The 20,709-nt window shown below is 37.7% G+C and overlaps 1 protein-coding gene across 1 annotated transcript in view; it reads left to right on the top strand.

Moving 5' to 3' along the window:
* Positions 1-7,142: 7,142 nt before the first annotated feature.
* The window catches only part of Cad96Ca (tyrosine kinase receptor Cad96Ca), a 62,941-nt gene continuing 49,374 nt past the window's right edge, over positions 7,143-20,709 (top strand). The window contains exon 1 of the mRNA XM_069502170.1: positions 7,143-7,301. The gene's annotated coding sequence lies outside the window, so the exon portion shown is untranslated. The remainder of the gene's footprint in view (positions 7,302-20,709) is intronic.

Below are 20,709 nucleotides of genomic sequence, written 5' to 3'. Positions count from 1 at the left end.
GACCATAACACTGCAATGCGACGTCGGGTCGTAAAAATCTACGACGTCGCACAATGCACTGTGCCGGTCGCGGTGCCGCACCATACAAACTTGGGATGCAACGAGGTATTCCCGTTCAATCGGTGTCCACACCTCTCTGTGTGCCATTCTGTGTTGTGTGTGTGTTTTCTTGATGCGTCTTAACGCAAGTAAAAGCAGGATAAGTGTAGTGCGGTCCATGACTCACTAGAAATTGATGGTCAAGAGTTTTCTCGTGCGATGCCGTAAGCGATAAAACTTTTACGTTACGACAACGCATCGCATTGCGATGCGGCATCGTTTTTGCGATGCGATGTCGCACCGCAGTGTTGTGGCCTCAGCCTTAGGCATTAAATTGTACTAGGTATAGATACCGTCTCTACCCTACCTTATAATAACAACAGTAACAAAGCTACGGCCTACGAGCAGATACCATAATAATAATATTATATTAGATCCGTGACATAAATATCCTTTCAGTTGATGATTTACGACATTCGAAATAAAAAGTAAGATTGAAGAAAGGGGAGTGCTGAGGGGGAGTGGATAAAAATTACTCATGCGCGTAATAGGGTTCGCGGAGTTTTTATTACCTCTCTAATAAACAGAAAGATCATTTTCACAGCTTTTCCAGCTCATATCGAGACTAGGTATAACAATTGGGATGGTGCCTATGTCAAAAATAAATTATTTCTTAGTAAGTTATTAAATAGAGGGTCTTCCGAAATTCGTAAAAATTATTAAAAAAAACCGACTTCCAAAACCACTACAAAGTAAAAAATAACTTTTGTTTCTACACGTGTAGGTATGTATGTTGAAGTCGGGCGAGCTTCACGCTTTGATGTCTTGTTTTTTTCATTATGCTCGCCCGACTTCATAGACTTTGGTACAGGTTATTACCGTTTACATAAATACTTAGTAAAAATAATAAAAATCGTTTACTTAGTATAGCCGATATGATTATTTTAAACCTATGGACTAAGAACCAACGCGTGCCAGACCTTCGTTATTTACAAAAGCTGAAAGTTTCTCTGCGTATTGTCTCCAACACAGGGAGGAACGATCAGCGACTATGAAGTTTGAATCATGGTGGCTTTGGGAGATAACAGGTAATAAAGGTGTGAAAAATCGTCAAAGTATAAAGTCTTATATTTTCTTCTGAATAGTATTACTGAATATTAGAATCACGTCATGCATTGCCAGACACTTAGTGTCGTGGGAACCCCCGCCAGACACCCTTATACTTTTTTAACTTTATATCAGCCACTAGATGACCCACTCCGGCTTCGCTCGGGTGGAATTAAAAAAATCGGCGTGGGGGTAGAATTTTCAAAAATCCTGAAACTAACAATTTTTATGGAAATATCTTAAAAAATGACGGACTTTCATATAAACTTTCGTCCCCTATTTACCCCACTTAAGGGTGGAATTTCAAAAAATCCTTTCTTACTGGTTACCTACTCTTTATAAAGAACACACCTTCCAAATTTCATGTCTCTAGGACCAGTGGTTTAAGCTGTGCGTTGATATATAAGTCAGTCAGTCAGTCAGGCAGAACTTTGAATTTTATATGTATCTATACTAATATTATAAAGAGGCAAAGTTTGTAAGTTTCTCTGAAACTACTGAGCCGAATTCGAAACATCTTTCACACGTAGAAAGCTATATTATTCCTTACTGACATAGGCTATATTTTTTCCCAAAAAAAATTAGAGTTCCCTACGAAAATTGTAATAAGCTACCCGTGCGAAGCCGGGGCGGGTTGCTAGTAGAAGATAGACTAGTCTTATTACGCTCTTAATGACTGCGAGCATTCGAACAACTTGACATGTCTGCCAATTAATTAAATAATTAATTACCTCTAGTCGTAATTCCCGTTTACTTGAAGCTACCTAATTATTAAGAAGGTCAATGACAATACGCTCTCCTAGTTACCTTTGTCGTAATGGGTTCAAATGAGAAAAAGTAAGGTCTAATGAGATCAATTAATAAAGGCGCGCTTCAAACACTCGCAGTTTTAACCCTGAACTTATTTTCGGGCGTTCAAAGAATGAATGTGGATCCGGGGAAGCCACCTACTGTCTTCTTTAAACACGTGTGTTGCTGTGAGAGCCACAGATACCATCTACATCCTGATTAGTGACCACAATGAGCTCTTGGGTATCGACATCTCACCCAACCTCAATTTCGGGAAATGCATCAAGTCAGACGCTACCAAAAGTAAAGTATTTTGACGAGGTCCCTGGCGCAGTGGTAAGCGCTGTGGTCTTATTAGTGGGAGTTCCTGGGTTCAATTCCTGGCTGAGATTTGGAATTTTATAATTTATACATTTCTGGTCTGGTCTGGTGGGAGGCTTCGGCCGTGGCTAGTTACCACCCTACCGGCAAAGCCGTACCGCCAAGTGGTTTAGCGTTCCGGTACAATGCCGCGTAGAAACCAAAGGGGCATGGGTTTATTAAAAACTGCCATACCCCTTCCTGCTCCATCTTAGACTGCATCGTCACTTACCGCCAAGTGAGATTGCTTTCAAGGGCTAACTTCTTCTTTGTCGTATCTCTCTTGGCAGAGCGGTCGTGCAGGTCATCACGAAGCAACGTCTTTGAGGGCAGATGTTATATGCCTCACGAGCATTCGCCATTTCTCCCTGCTGGTCGACAGCCTGGTACACTCGTGCAAAGGACCGCCCACAGCAGACTTAATTTGGTCGGTCCATCGCATGGGTGACCTTCCTCGTCCTCTGGTGCCCTCCGACTTGCCCCGCACGACAAGACGCTCGATGGAGTGGATGGAGAAGGGCTAACTAGTATCTGAATAATAATAAAAACCGGCCAAGTGCGAGTCAGGCTCGCGTAACGAGGGTTCCGTATTACAGTCGTATTTTTTCGACATTTTACACGATAATTCAAAAACTATGATGCATAAAAATAAATAAAAATCTGTTTTAGAATGCTCAGGTGAAGACCTTTCATATGATACCCCACTTGATATAGTTATCTTACTTATAAATTGAAAATATTAATATTTTCAATTATATTATTAACTAGATGATGGCCGCGACTTCGTCCGCGTGGATTTCTGTTTTCTAAAATCCCGTGGGAACTCTTTGATTTTCCGGGATAGAAAGTAGCCTATGTCCTACCCCGGGATGCAAGCTGTATATCGCTGTACCAAATTTCGTAAAAATCGGTTGAACGGTTGGGCCGTGAAAGGCTAGCAGACAGACAGACAGACAGACACACTTTCGCATTTATAATATTAGTATGGATTATAATATTATTAATTCATAACCACAATTTAATTTTTTTTGTGGTGTGTAACCACAATTTCACGGTTTTCAGATTTTTTCCCGAATGTCTGCTATAAGACCCACCTACCTGCCAAATTTCATGATTCTATGAATCGAAATGACAGACAGAAAGACAACAAAGTGATCCTATAAGGGTTCCGTTTTTCCTTTTGAGGTACGGAACCCTAAAAATAAACATATCCAATTCCACTGACTTTTCGTTCAAAACTTCAAAGGGCTGTTACGTAGGCATGTACGTTAAGTATCTACCTGATAATACCATGAAAACCCTTTCAACTTCTTACAAAAGATTTGCCTGTATTGTCACGACCCGTCTCAAGGCGAATAACGACGATGTGTAGGTAGAAATCTGACTTTTGTCTAGAGATAAATCTAAGGGCCGTCGTCCACGGCAACTTTTCATTGTGATACAGCCGCGAGTATCTTGCACAGTGCACACACGGCGGCTGTATCATTATCAGTACCGTACAGACATCAGTCACATGTCGTGTCAGTAATCACATTTACATTAAGTACGACCGAGATAATTAATTTGGTAGACATTGCAAGTTGTTCGAACGCTCAAGATCGTCAGCTACTTTATCCATACTAGTCCATACTAATATTCTAAATGCGAAAGTATGTCTGTCTATTTGTCTGTCTGTCTGTCTGCCTGCTAGCCTTTCAAGGCCATCCGTTCAACCGATTTTGATGAAATTTGTTGCAGTGATAGCTTGCATCGGAGGGATAAAATAGCATACTTATGTCCATAAGTAGGCTATTTTATCCCGAAAAATCAAAGTGTTCCCGCGGGATTTTTGATAACCTTAATCCACGCGGACGAAGTCGCGGGCATCATCTAGAAGGCTATATTTTGTTTTCACAAAATTTGTAATAAGAGGACCTATCTTTGTGAACCGAATCGATCCGAGGTCGCTAGTAAATATATACCTAAATTCAACCGCGCTGAAATATTCCAACCTCCAAGTTAATAAAATTTCTAAGATTAATTAAATTAGAAGTAAGTATTTAAATTTAGTTAGAAGTGGGTTCAGCGGAAGCAAGCAAGGTCTAAAAATATCTGGTAGCGGAACAGGAAGCAAGTCTGAATCTACCTACTCGTCTAAAATGGACCGAGAGCCCGTAGGCAATTTTGGGGAGATACTTCATAAAATCTGAAACTGGTATGACGTGGTCTCCTTCTGCATTGCCTGCTATCTAGATATATGAAATTCAAAGTCCTGACTGCGACATATATCAACGCACAGCCTAATCCGCTGGTCCTAAAGACATGAAATTTGGAGGGTCTATTCTTTGTAAAGAGTAGGTATTCACTGAGGAAGGATTTTTCGAAATTCCACCCCTAAGTGGGTTAAATGGGGGATGGAAGTTTGTATGAAAGTCCGTCATTTTTCAAGTTATTTGCATGAAAATTGGTATTTGGGTTTTCGGTCACAAATGAAGAAATACGTGTTTTAGGATTTTTGGAAAATTCGCCCATAAGGTTCGTTCTTGAAGTTAGGTGTCAGCTAAGAAACAACATGAGAAAATCCCCCTCGGAAATCAAACTCGGAATCTTCTATTATTCGGACCACGCGCTCACCACTGAACCAGGGAGGACGTCATTCAGCTTTAATAATTTATTTGGCAAAAATTTTGTTACGGTCCCAAAGAGCGGCTCTCGGGTCAGTTTTCTTAAAATAAATATACTTACTATAAATAACCTCATCACTTTAGTTTAAGAGGCAATTCCATTAAGGAGTTCGGAGTTGTAGAGGTTTCAAGAGAACATTTCCCGTGTTTCTAAATAATTGAATATTTATTGTTTTACTAGCTGATGCCCGCGACTTCGTATGCGTGGATTTAGGTTTTTAAAAATCCTGTGGGAACTCTTAAATTTTCCAGGATAAAAAGTATGTCCTTCCCCGGGTTGCAAGCTACCTCTGTACCAAATTTCGTCAAAATCGGTTGAACGGTTGAGCCGTGAAAAGTTAGCAGACAGACAGACAGATAGACAGACAGACAGACACACTTTCGCATTTATAATATTAAAGTAAAATAAGTAATATAATTATGGAAGTATGGATTTTTAGGTATAAAAAGTAAAGTAATTTCAAAAGGATGGTTCTTTGATCAACATGAGTAGATGCGAATATGATAGAATGAATTGACAGACTTAATGTCTGAAAAAAACTTAAATAGTTGATTGTGGGAGTATCTACCTACCAGGGGTGTTCGGATATTCGAATCCGAATCCGCCAATGCGAAACATCCACATTAATTCAGACATTTTACGGATGCGGATTCATATTTACATCAAGTAACGACTAGCAAAGAAAGTGGGCGGGCCCAGAGTGGCGCGTGCTCGCGCGTGTTTGCTACTTGATATTTTCGTTCGCTTACTGACCAACCAAACAGTGTACACTGTACAATGGTACCCAACAGGGTGTTACGAATATTTCATCAAAATCGGTTTAACGGATGAGCCGTGAAAAGCTAGCAGACAGACTGATAGACGGATAGACAGACACATTTTCGCATTCATAATATTAAGTTTGGAAGTATGGATATGGATTAATTCGCTGTCAAGGGCTGAAGTTTGTAGTAGAATTAAAAAAAACCGTACTAAACTAAACTAAAGCCTGCGCAAAATGTCACAGCAATGATGACATAATACAATTTTATTCCCTAGTGGATTAATTAACGCTTGGTGGTTGGTTTGACTTCCAAAGTTCCGACTTCCAAAGTTCCGACTTCCAAGTTCCGAGAAAATCTATAATTTACCGTATTCTGTTCCGTACATGTTCCGGGAACATGTAATAAACTATACAGGAAGACTTTTTTGATATTTAAGAATACCAAAGTTATCGTTTACCAAATATATCCACTTTTGAACAGATGATCAGGGTCACCCTACAAAGGTTATCTTCAGCTGTTGATTAAAAATTAAAATACACGCACTCACGCCCGATGACGCGCGCGGCGGCTATTAACCTCTGCGCGCTTTAATATCGTCTAAGATGCGAACTTGGTACTTTTTTTTAAAGAGAAAACGTCAGAGTCAGCTAGCGTGCTTAGCTTGCTTTGTTTACGAATAGTATGACCATGATTTGCTTATTTTAAGGTAAAATGAAATTATTTCAAAAAAGGTACAAAATTATGAATGGAAATGTGTTCTATTAACGATACAGAACCACCAAAAAAAATTTGTGCAAAACACAAAAAATCTTCCTGTATAATAATTAGCACTTCGATACGGGTATTGAAATTGGCATTATATACCTACCGTTTGAAAATAAGATTATTTATTATTGAAAGTCGATACGGTTTTGTATTGCTTCAAGACCACATTATGTATTATATTAAAAAGATGGTTAGTATTTAAAATAGCCGAGTTCATTGTGAAAATAAATCAAATCCGGTAAGTTACTGAAAATAGACTTATCTTTCAGAGAATATTTAAAATTTTACAGCTGAATGTTGAAACCCGTTATCACTTTAAACCCGTTTTACCTACTATTTTTTTTTTAAACCGGTCAAGTGCGTGGCGGGCCACGTGCAGTGTAGGGTTCCGTAGGTCACAATTAACCTCGAAAAACAGATCACAGCCCCCACACTAACCTGGTGCGGGATAGCGCGGGTGACGTACGGGTGTGTGGGCTCATACCCCATTGCCATCTCGACCTATCGCGTACTTATAGGAACTCACTTTCCAAAACCAAAACACGATATTTAATAAATGAAATGAACCTTATGCGATTGCATTAACGTAATCGAACGAGTTGAAGGCTGGTGGGGGAAGGCTCTCGCGCAGTTTGACGTGAGCCAGCGTCTATTGTACTCGGTTTTAAAACGGTGTAAGTTCGTAGTAAATCGATACAAAAATAATCGATACAAAATCGTAGTGAAAGTTATATAATGTTATGTTAAGCAATTTATCTCACCGAAGTTTTTGTTTTCACTTGTGATTAGTGATGTGACATGGAATAACACAAGGTAGTATCTAGATAAGTTATACTTACCACGGTTATTTTAATCCTAAGTAGTCTATGGTTCGTTGATGCCTTGATAGGCAATTATGACCTTTAGGGGCACGTATTAAAATGAACCTACTGTTGTTTATATAGGTATCTCGTTTACTACTGATGAGTTATCTGTACAGTACGCGGCCGAAAGTAATGTACACCGACATTTAGAAGATAGCAGATTTGTAGAGCGCTGTCCCTGTCATTGAGACCGACAAAACATCATATAGGTATGAGCTATCTCTATGGGCAGTGGCGTGCAGATCATAGAGGCATAAATGCACTGCTTACCCCAGTTGTAATAGCTCAATGCAAATTTTACATTATGACCTGCCAGTAAACAGGTTCCCCTAACTAATGCCTACCCTGGCTGCAAACCCTGTGCACGCCACTGTCTATGGGTATGAGTGACCGAAATGTCATTCTAAGGCCCGATGTACAGTACTTTCTGCCGCGCACTGTACCTATATAAATTCCGTCGGTTCCTTCCGATGTAATGACTAATTTGTCAAAGCTAATGACATATTTTATTGATTGGATATTGGATAGATTGTTATTTTGTAACTCGGTAGGTAGCTGTTGAAAAATGACAAAATTTTAAGGCACTTTTAATACACCTTTTACAAAGTAGCTATGGTAAATAGATAATTGGGTATTTGACTGCAATTTTTTTATTACTTTATTATAAACTAGGATAAAAATAACGACGTAAACTGAAAAAAACTAATTAAATCGATCAAATAACAAAAAAGTTATAAACATTTAAATATTTCTGTTTAGACAGAGATAGCGATATAGCATTTTGACGTCACACCTTACTAATGCCATACCTAGCTTCGTACGGTTTCATACAAATTTTCGTTTTGCGAGAAAGGGATATACCTAAGACCCTCCCACTCCAAAATTAAAATGGCCAGGGCCAGCTTGGTAGACTATGGCCAAAACCCTTCTCACTTCGAGAGGAGACCCGTGCTCTGTAGTGAGCCGGCGATGGGTTGATCATGATGATGATGACGATGACTGTTGGTAGGTAGTAAGGTAAGCAGAAATAGGATTTTTATTTGCTTAGAAGATATTTTTTTCGATAATAATCTACCTACTCCTTTGATAAGGTTGGATTCGTGAGGGATGAGACAGCTTTACTTTGTTTCTTCAAAGATATCACGGTCCGAGGTGGGCTTAACATAATGGCATCTCTTGTATGTGAATAAAGACCTTATTTTTAGCAAGATTAGGTTTTTGGACAATTTTTAGGACTACCTACCATAGGTAGTACCTCAAAAGGAAAAAGGAATCCCTAATAGGATTACTTCGTTGTCTATCTTGTCTGTCTGTCGTGTCTTTAGAAAAACCCATAGAGTACCTACATCTCGTTGACCTAGAATCATGAATGGCAGGTACCTAGCATGTCCTATAGCACAAGTAAAGAAAAAAATTCGAAAACAGTGCATTTGTGGTTGCATCACAAAAATGTAAAGATTTTTGTCAGCGTGTAGGTACCTTAATTTTGTCAGAGCAAAGTTTCATAGTGTTTCCTACCAATTACAACCCGGGTATCTTTAGAACATCATTGGTATAGGCATCTTCTAGGTAATCGCGTCCCATAATAGGCCACATCATCACTTTCCATCAGGTGTGATTGTGGTCAAGCGTTTGCCTATAATTAATTTTAAAAACCGGCCAAGTGCGAGTCAGGCTCGCGCAATGAGGGTTCCGTACTACAGTCGTATTCTTTCGACATTTTGCACGATAATTCAAAAACTATGATGCATAAAAATAAATAAAAATCTGTTTTAGAATGTACAGGTGAAGACCTTTCATATGATACCCCACTTGATATAGTCACTCACTTCGAAAGTTGAAAATACTAATTATTAGTTCATGACCACAATTTAATTTTTTTTGTGTGATCTAACCCTAAATTCACAGTTTTCAGATTTTTCCCCAAATGTCAGCTATAAGATCTACCTACCTGCCAAGTTTCATGATTCTAGGTCAACGGGAAGTACCCTGTAGGTTTCTTGACAGACAGACGGACAGACAGACAGACAGACAGACAGGCAGACAGACAGACAGACAGACAACAAAGTGATCCTATAAGGGTTCCGTTTTTCCTTTTGAGGTACGGAACCCTAAAAAGCAACATAGACCGACATGGTAGCTTCCAAAGACCCGAAGAGGTTTTATTCGCATTCAGAATTTAAAATAATTATTGTTAATGACGGTCTCAAGTGGAATCACGCCAGTTTATTTTGAATGCACTAAATATGTAGTTCATTAATATGTCGGTACTGAAAATGCGATTGACGATTGTTCCAAACAAGAGGGAGAAAAGTATATTATTTCTCATTTCGTTGCCACGCAATCAATAATATGTTGAGTTTGTATACCTACTTAATATTAAAACAATAACCTACTAAAGAGAACATGGGTAAGTAGAAGGAGGCGAGCAAGATTCCATTACATAGACGGCATTCCGTAATTTCCGCTCTTATGATTCCTTAAGTATTATTCTTAAGCGGAATTAGTTGTTTCTTGGTGAAGGAAATGGTCTTCAATAAAAAAATATATTTTTAGGGTTATAATTTAACATTAGACATACTTTATTTATTGCTTGTTTATATTTTTTTTAGAATATACGATTATATTTAAAAAAACTTAAATCTAAAAAGTAAAAGTAAAATAAAACAACATTAAATTAAAACTAAAATAAATTAAATACAATAAAAAACTCTGACTAGATTTTAAATACATTTTCTATGGCATAAACTTAAATCTAAAAAAAAACATTAAATTAAAACTAAAATAAATTAAATTAAATCTAAAACCTCATCGAGACCACCGCAGCGAGGCATTGTACCCAAGATGCTGGCAGCATTGCCCCTTTGGATGGCCAAACTAATTCTTTGACCAAGGTAGCTGCCAGCTCTCGGGTCCCCGGTTGACTCGATATCCCTTTATTTATTTATTAGTTGAAATATCTTTACTTTGCAAACATACATTTAGTATTTTTTTCTCAAAAACACTTTTCGCTAAACCTTTTTCGCGCGCTTGCTTTCGGTAAAAATAATAGTGCCTACCACCTTTCTCATTCAATGTCAGTTGAAAAAGCAAACAGGTTACCCACGTGCGCCGCCAAGCACAGAGATAGCGAATATTGTGATCTCGGAAAATCGAAAAGTTCCCAAGGGTTTTTTAAAAACCTAAATCCACGAGGATGAACTCGCAAGCATTACCTACTGGTATCTTGTAAACCTAAAATATATAGGTTTACTAAATAGATGAAGCCCATTATTATAATACTTATGAGTCCACTGAGTGTAATATGAATAATGCTCGTTATCTCTACAACGGGTTTAAATTAATACGTGTATTGGAAAACATCACGTGTTTCAAAAGGTTTTACGTTTCGATAAATTTAAACAACAGGGACACATCACACAATACGCTTGAGCTGATTTTAATTTTCAGATAATTTAAAACAAGCGTATTTTGTTTTATTATTTGAATAACTATAAGTGCAAAAAGGACAATGTAGAGCGTGAAACTCAAAAAACTATATACTGATATATCTATGTCTGCAAAATGATTTATGAATTATTTAACTAGAAGACGCGCATGACTTCGTGTGGGTATATGTTTAAAAATCCTGCGGGAACCATAAATTTTCAAGGGATAAAAAGAAGCTTATGCGGCAATCCAGGGTATAATCTATCTCCATTCCAAATTGCAGCCAAATCAGTCCAGTAGTTTTTGCGTGATAGTGTAAAAAACATACACACATACAAACTTTCGCCTTTATAATAATACTAGCTGATGCCCGCGACTAAGTTCGCAAGTTTTTTAAAAATCCCGTGGAAACTCTTGTTTTTCTGGATTAAAAAGTGATAGTATAATATGATGCACTTCTCTACTCAGTGTTAGTTAGTTAATAGTGGCCTCACTCGGCCTCAGGTTCTTTGTCTATGTCTTAATACATGATGTATATTCACTATTCAGCCAAATCCGTCGAGAAGTTTTTGCGTGAAAAAGTAACAAACACACACACAAACTTTTGCTGTGATAGTATGATATGATGTATTTCTCTACTCAGTGTTAGTTAGTTAATAGTGGCCAAACTCGGTCTCAGGTTCTTTGTCTAGGTCTTTATAGGTACATGACGTCAGGTGAAACTAATTCTGAACTTGAACCTGCGCAATGGGTGATTAATCCATCTATTTAGAGACACGGTGCGGTAACGACGGGGTTGTCAGTTCCGCCGCTATATTGCTTCAGCCAATTTCGCTTGGTTTATATGTACCTATGCGTATACTCTCCACTGTTGTCCAGAGCTCTTTTTATACGATGGATATGCCTTATCGAAATCTGCCTACAAATTAAATTTTTGCAAATAACAGTTGCCCAAAACGTTTTAATTTTCTATATGACTGGTCCCTTTGTCGTTTGACTCTAAGAACAATTGATAATATAAATTTTCATTGGCGGCCAAGGGGCAAGGGCATATTGGCCACAGACTTATGGATTGCCAAAATATTTCATTTTCGGACAAGCCCATTTTTACTCTTTGAGTCAAATTACTCCGATTCGTTTTATTAATTGCGACTGGCCTCTTACTTCGGCGTCTTCTGGCGGAGTACGGATTCCACAGGGCCGCGCCGCGCGGAGTGGTAGAAATAACTACGCAAAATTGGTGATTTTTAGAGTTCCGTAGCCAAATGGCAAAAATGGAACCCTTATAGATTCATCATGTCTGTCAGTCTGTCTGTATGTCCGTCCGTATGTCACAGCCACTTTTTTACGAACCTATAAGAGCTATACTGTTAAAACTTGGTAAGTAGATGTATTCTGTGAACCGCATTAAGATTTTTACACAAAAATAGAAAAAAACAATAAATTTTGGGGGTTCCCCATACTTAGAACTGAAACTCAAATTTTTTTTTCAAAAATGATATTGAGGTTTCTAATATAATTTTTACTAAACTGAATAGTTTGCGCGAGAGACACTTCCAAAGTGGTAAAATGTGTTTGTCCCCCTCCTGGCCGGTTTTTAATAAGGTAGGTATCAGAAGGCCTTTTGCACATTAAGTGTATTAAGACAAGAAAAGATTAGTATAGCGGGTGCTAGTGTCTGATCCGACACACGAAAAAATATTATGTACGATCTCATATTACGAGTATAATGATCACAATACGACTGAGTTTCTTACATGATATTTCTCAGAAGACACATGAAGTTTTCTTGTAATGTGCAAAAGGTCGAAGGGTGCTAATGGGACCCTATCTGTCCGTCTGTATGTGGGCTTATCTCGTGAACCGTAATAGGTAGAGAGTTTCACAAAACATGTACTTAATTTCTATTGCCGTTAGAACAACAAATGAGTATTAAAAATTTCAAAATGGCCGCCATGAAAACCATTCGTGTGTGAGTAGGGTTGCCAGATGTGTTGAAAAAAAAAACCGGACCAGTTTTTAATTTTAATATTATTAACATAAAATTAACTTACCTAAAAAGGTAACTTTCTATCTTAACTAAATTTACATTGAATAAGAAAAAAAAACGATCAAAAGAGAAGAGAAAATCATTATTTCCAATAACAGTAGGTAAATCTACTTAAACTTTTTTAATATATTTTGTATTAGATGCCACTGCTTTCAATAAAGATGTATTGTCTGAGATGGCATCTTTGAATTCAGTGCAACTAGCAGATATATTAAAGAAAACGCACAATTCACTCTTCACAGTATTAACGGCGAGACGATTTCTTTCGTCTGTCCATACATTTCCCATGACGCTAAAGATTCGTTCCACAAAAGCATTAGATATGGGAATACTACACACATACTGCACTATTTTCAATAAATTAGGCGCTGCTTCGTTGGTAAAAAACTTGCACCACATATTAATAGAGTTTCCTTCAAGTGAAGAGAAAACACTTTGAAGTGCAGCCAGTTCTTCATAAATGTTTTCAGGGGGATTTTGCTGCTTCCATGGAGACAATGACCATAACTCAATCAATTGATCCAGCGTAGGAAATCTTCCGCATTCGAGATCTAAACAACTAAATGCCTTATAATTGTTATTTTCAAAAGAATACCACTGTTCTATATATGCTAGTGCTCTTTGGTAAACTATTAGAGCGTTTTTAGTAAATTCTCTTGATTGATTTTCTGAAAGATAGCCTTGTCTTAATGCCATATGAACTTTCATTCCGAAATGTTTGTCACTTATTTTCTTTGCAATACTGTCCCGGAATTTCACCATTATATTGTGCAAATGAAATGCTGCTGTGGTACGTTTTTCTAACAAAAGTAAAATTTCTTGAAAAGAAGCCATAAAATTATGAGTGAAATATAAATATAATTCATTGTAAGTAGGAGTGGTTTCACTTGCAATTTCGTCTACTTGATCAGACAAGATAGCCCAAAGAGCCCTAGGACAATTATCAGAACCTTGTTCTAAGAAGTACCTTTTCAATGGTCCCCACGACAAAAGCATCCTATCAAGAGCTTTAAACAAACTAAGCCATCTTGTAGGAACATGTCGTATAACTTCTCTGTATTCGCTCTCAAAGAAATCAAAGCACGCCTTCAACTCTTCTCGTTTCTTCGCGGAACAAGAAAACTCTGCAAATACTTTCATCACTATATTTTCGACATCAACAGGCATTACTTTCAAAGCGATTTTTGCGCAGTTGTGAAATATGTGGTCATTACAGTGAGCAGCTATAATTTCATTATTTTCTTCAGATTTTAGCTTTTGAAAAACGGAATTATTAACTCCAAAATTTACAGAGGCATTATCTGCTCCATATGCTGTTACTCTACTCCACGACAGTTGTGAATTATTCATGACTTGACATAATTGTTCCTTAATAGATCTTGAATCTTCGAATGAGTCTTCATAAAAGTCCAAAATTTTATGACAAATACCGTTTCTTGGTGAGAAATATTGAATCGCAACTGGAAAGAACTTTCTGTTTCCTTTATTAGAAGCATCGGTAGCAATGGAAAACGGAACTTCATTCTTTAAATCCTCCTGCACAAGTTCCATCGAATATGGATATAAAACTTGGTTTGCGATAGCAGTACATTTAGTGCGTCCTCCTGTCATTTGCTTTACGATATCTGAATCTATAATTATTTTTTTTAAAACTTTAAATGAGCAATCTTGAGCAAGATACGAAATATGGTGCTTGATACCATGATAAACTTCAGTCAATTCGGCAATACTAACTTTTTCACTTTGTGCGCTGCCTTTTCGTGTAAAGAAAGAACTCATTCGCTGAGACATGGCTGCAGCACTTTCTGAATCTTTGTGCTTCTTTGACGCAGCATGATGCGTTAATGCTTTCAAGCCATCATAAGCCACCGTGAACTTATTTTTACACAATTTGCAGTAGCCTTTTGTGTTGTCTTCGTAACATTTATTTAACCACGAAAATCGAGATTCCCAGTCAACATTATAGTGGCAAACCCTTCTTACTTTTTTAGGTGGAGTTTCTTTACTTGTTGATGCTTCCTCGTCTTCCATTTTGATTGACAAAGCCACACACAAACAAGATAACGATGAAACACAGCACAGGAAACAAAATATAATAACAATAATAACACGCTGCAAGCGTCGCTAAAAATACTTTAGGGCGCGACTACTTTCACTTGTAACTATTAAGCGACTGAAGTGAAACAAGTGCGTGGGAGCGGGTCGGGGGTGGCGGGCGGCGCGTCGAACGAAGCGTTCGAGAGTGGTTTAAGCGCCAGGTGAATGAACTACTCGTAATTTTTACTAAAACCGGACAATCTTTTGTCCGGTTTACCAAGATTTTCTTGACTGGACAAGCATAAAGAAAAACGGACTGTCCGGTCGAAAACCGGACATCTGGCAACCCTATGTGTGAGTCAGACTCGCACTTCTCTTTTTCACTTCTGATTTTTCTTTCTGTTATAATCTTCTTTAATCGCAGTAGGTAGGTAGGTACTAACTGAATGTTTTTTTAAATCTTTGATTAGATTTTATTTAACGCGGGCCGTTTTAACTGTTTCGTCTAAATGAGTGAGCAAAATATTAAAACATACCTGTTCAAAACTTTAAATTACGAGGTAGTAGCAGTGGCGTGCAGCTCATAGAAGCATAAACGCACTGCTTACCCTCATTATAACAAATCAATGCTTAATTTTCAGTATAACCTGCCGTAAAATAAGTTCATACCTAAATGCATACCCTGGCTTAAACTCCTGTGCACGCCACTGGGTAGTAGGTACACAGAATGGTCATTGCCGGTTTAATAAAGTTGGTGAAACTGTAGTGTAGGTGGCCCCGGGCATTGCTGGTTGGAATTGAGAATGTTTTATGAAACGTTTTACGAGTGGATACCTACCTACGTATTTTGCATGATATTCACAAAGATATTTCAGCTTTTTGGTAATTACTTTGAAAGCGACAAATATTAAAATCTCTGAGGACCTTTCTGGTACAGTGGTGAGCGCTGTGGTTTTATGAGCAGAAGATCTTACGTTTGATTCCCGGCAGGGGCAATCTGGGAATTTATAATTTCGGTCGGTTGAAGCACGGCCATCCGTGCCGTCAAGTGATTTAGCAGATTCTAAACTAATTCTAAACTAGGCTGTACTGTCCCACGTCTGGGCAAAGGCCTCCCTCCGATCCTTCCACCGTTTCATATTCCGTGCCTCTCCAGGCCACGTAACTGCAAAGTGCAAACTTGTCGAATTCATTACATTATGCTCGCGACTTCATCCGCGTAAACTACATAAATTTCAAACCCCTATTTCCCCCCCTTAGGGGTTGAATTTTTAAAAATCCTTTCTTAGCGGATGCCTACCTACGTCATAATAACTATCTGTATGGCAAATTTCAACCCGATCCATCCAGTAGTTTGAGCTGTGCGTTGATAGATCAGTCAGTCAGTCTATCATGTCAGTCAGTCACCTTTTCCTTTTATATATTTCGAGTAAGTGGCAGAAAAGGCTAGATGCTTATTGTGCGGGTACATATTTAAAGCGGGTATTTGACTCCAATTTTTTTACTTCATTAAAAATAATGACGTAAACTGAAAAACAAATTAAATCGATCAAATAACAAAAAAGTTATAAGCATTTAAATATTTCTGATTAGACACAGATAGCGATATAGCATTTTGACGTCACACCTTACTAATGCCATAGTAAGGTGTGACTTATAGTAGTGCTTCGTGCGGTTTCATACAAATTTTCGTTTTGCGAGAAAGGGATAGTAGACCCTCCCACTCCAAAATTAAAATGCCTGTAACTTTGTAAATCTTGTTGGATTTTAATATTTTTTTCAGCGAACGTCATTATATTTATCCTAGTTTATAATAAAGTAATAATATTTATCAAATTCAAAAGTAAGAAAATACCCAATTACGAGTGATTTCTATTACTTCCAAGTTCCAATCTGTACAAAAACCGCTCTATAATATAATTTAGACAAAGCTCGTCCATGTAGGTCTCGTACCTACATGGACAGTGGACTGTGTGGTATTTATTTGTGCTAAAGTTGGTAAACTTTTTGTTGTGATGAACTTTGCATGTTTACTATAGTTTTAGTTAGATTGATAAGGGTTTATTGCTGACGAAATAACACCGTACCGACAATAAATCTCTGGTCACACCAGCGACTTAGCAGCAGCTCTTAAAACTTGTAAAAAAATGAGAAACATCATTTTTTGTACCCCCTTGAGTGTTCGTTAAAATATTTTCAACGATAAGAATAAAAATCAAAAAGAAACCTGAGAAAACTTGCTTGATATAAAAATTTACTATAAATTAAAAAAGAAAACTGACTGTGCATAAACCTACGAAACTTACTTAGATTTTAAAGAATATCGCAGGCAGGAAAAGGTGACTGACTGACTGACTGACTGACTGATCTATCAACGCACAGCTCAAACTACTGGGCAGATCAGGCTGAAATTTAGCATGCAGATAGCTATTATGACGTAAGCATCCGCTAAGAAAGGATTTTTGAAAATTCAACCCCTAAGGGGGTGAAACAGGGGTTTTAAATTTGTGTAGTCCACGCGGACGAAGTCGCAAGCATAAGCTAAGTTGTAAGTAATATTGTTATCGAATTAATATGTAACAGTTTTTACTTTTGTATTTTCCCCGGCTGAGGTACCTACTCTCACTGAAGTTTAATCAGATTTTATAGGCTATTTCGTAGTCGTGGTTTTCTTTTATTTAATTTTTTCCTCTTAAATATTCCTAGTGTGTAGTTGTTGATTTAGGAGTAGCTTTTTGGGGATTAGAATTTTCTAGAGAAAGTTGAAAAATAAAAAAATATATAAGCGACCACAACTTGGGATCTAGTAGTTCTAACGTCTTCTTGCTCCTTTAGTTGTCCGGGCTCAATAAGTTCTTATACTTCCTACTGACTTGTAGAATAACCCTAGGCGAAATGGGATTTAAGTTGTACCACAGAATATATAATAGGTTGTACTTACACAATACACGTGTGTTCACGCGTTGCGGGCGACCGGGAGTGGTAGTCTGGGCCGCCCGAGCTCTTGTTGCACGCTTTTTATAGATATTTATATTAAAAATTCTATGTGCTCTGTTACCATAAAATTATACCGTAATCCCTTAGGGCGTTTTTCCACTAGCCGGCACGGCAGCCCAGGAAGCATAAATGTATGTAATTGTAAAATAATCGCGGACTTTCCGTCCGCAATTTTTTTCTATCGAACCAAATTGTGCCAATTGTGTTTTGGCTCTCGTAACTCACTAAAGGATATCTTTTATTTTATTATAATATTAAGAAATAAATAAACAATTTTGTAGTTTTTAAGGCCAATTGAACATCCGAAATCCGAAATCCGTCCGAAATCCGAAATGTGTCTCAACATCGCTTTTGGGACGGAGAAGTATAATAATTTATAGATCATCTTTATAATATAAAAAAAAATTAATCACTAAATGTGTTGCTCATCGCAAATCTCGAGAACAGCTGAACCGATTTCGCTAATTCTTTTTTTAAATATTCCTTGTAGTACAAGGGTGGCTCTTACGGAGAGAAATATTTAAAAAATTTGAGGCGGTACGAAGTTCGCCGGGGCAGCTAGTGTATAATAAAGACACAGAAAAAAGAACATATTGTATAAGTATACTAGTATTATTATTCAGGTCATATCGAAAAGCTCTTTTATGTACCTAGTTAACAAGTTTATTATCGTGAAAGTAGCAATTACCTACTTTAAAAAATTCCATCTGTCGGCATTGAGATGTACCTAGTTGGTGACAAGAGCGCCCCAGTCAGGCTTTTTACGATTTTTTTAAGATGAATGATATTATGTCGCAAACATACTTTGTAAATAACAGTGTCATATAAGTTTTGAATTTTCTTATCTTACTTTTCATTTTCTATATTAATTAGGTACTACCCATATTATAAACGCGAAAGTGTGTTTGTTTGTTGGTTTATTGGTTTTTTGGTTCGTCCTTCAATTACGTCGCGACCTAGTAACGGAACAAGGTGATTTTTTTCATGGGTATAGTTGAAGACCTGGAGGTTACATTTTATCCCGGAAAATTAAAGAGTTCTCACATTATTTTTAAAGCCTAAATCCACACGGATGAAGTCGCGGTCATCAGCTAGTACCTACTAAATATTTTTTTTGTTGCTGAAACTAGCTGCTGCCCGCAGCCTCGTACGCGTGGATTTAGGTTTGTAAAATCCTGTGGGAACTTTTTGATCTTCTGAGGTAAAAAGTAGCCTCAGGTACTTAACAGCTGTACCATTCAAAATCACGCCGATCCGTTGTTCCGTTGCGGCGTGATTGAAAGACAAACCACTTTTGCATTTAGCTATAAGGGTGTGCTGATGTATGAGGATTGCATCTCTATGGTCTATATAACTCAAGGCCAGGGAATGATTGAACCCGACGCGACGTTGGCAGCTCGTACCTACTTATGTTTAATTTTATGTGTAGCTACGTAAATAGAAAGTCGTTAAGCTTGCCAGGTGTACCGAAATACTTTACTTATTTCCCATAAAAGGTTAAATAGCTGCCGTATTTTAACTTGGGACCCTAGACCTAAAACAGCAAGAAATTAATTAGGTAAGGGTGTACAGGTGTTATAACGATCTCTCTCAGAATAATTTAAATTAATTAGGTACAAGTACTAAATTCTCTGTGCACTTAAGTACTAGAACTTAACAATTGGTTAATTAACACTTTACGACTATCCTTGCGGTTGCCGTTAAACCTTAACTACAAAAAAAAATCGGTCAAGTGCGTGTGGGACTCGCACACGAATGGTTCCGTACCATCGTACAAGAAATAAAACTATAATTTCTTCGCATCAACACATGCAAACTGTAAAACGAACTGCCTTCGACGGTGTTCCCGCTAGATTTCAACACAGGGTTATTCATAAGGAACGGATCAACGTTTTTTTTAAAGCTGGCTGATTGGCAATTCCTCTGGTGCTGCAAATGTTTATGGGCGGCAGTGATTACCTAGATTTCAACTTAGGGCTATTTAAGGGGGCGGAATCAGATCAACAAATTTTTGAAAAGCTGGAAACGCATTGGCGGTTCCTCTGGTGCTGCAAATGTTCATGGGTGGCGGTAATCACTTAAAATCAAGTGACCCGCCCGATCGTTTGCTCGCTATTTTATTTTAATAAACCTTAAGCTTTCTAGCAATTTAAGTAAAATACTGGCTGGCGTCAAGCTAGCTGGGAACAACTTAGCGGCTGGGAACGAGGTCGTAGACCAATTAAGCATTTATCGTTTTTCTTTAAGCGCCATAATTGCTTAAATGCTTGCAGAGTAGCTCCTGAGAACATTTACGATCTATAAAACTGGATAAGAAACCGAGACTGTCACAACAATAAAATACATTTTTCTCAATGGACACAACTGGACACAAAAGCCATTTGTCGAAGTGCCGAACGAATTTCATTTTATTTTGTCTGGATTTATACGAAATTGTATAGAGATAATATAATATAATACCAGCTATTATATAAAGTATACAATCAGGATCAGGAAATAATAACAGTGTAGGTGCCGTTGGCGTCGTAAAAATAGGATCTTACCTTAGAACTTGCGCAGTGGGAAAAACATGATTAGGTATCTCGACTACCTATAACCTACCTCATTTGACCAATATTTTAAAATAGTTTGTGAAACGTGATCAAGTCCGAGAGTTGTTTTTATCACTTCCCAAAATATTATATATTATTATAGCCTCAATAGCTCAACGGTAAAGCTGCGGACTGAAATTCGAAATGTCGCCGGTTCAAACCCTACCCGTTGCACTATTGTCGTACCAACTCCTAGCACAAGCTTCACGCTTAATTGGAGAAGAAAGGGGAATGTTAGTCAAGGGCCATGGGCC

The sequence above is a fragment of the Maniola hyperantus genome, chromosome 12 (genome assembly GCF_902806685.2).
Source record: "Maniola hyperantus chromosome 12, iAphHyp1.2, whole genome shotgun sequence".
NCBI lineage: Eukaryota > Metazoa > Arthropoda > Insecta > Lepidoptera > Nymphalidae > Maniola > Maniola hyperantus.
This window is presented reverse-complemented; position numbering and strand designations above follow the sequence as displayed.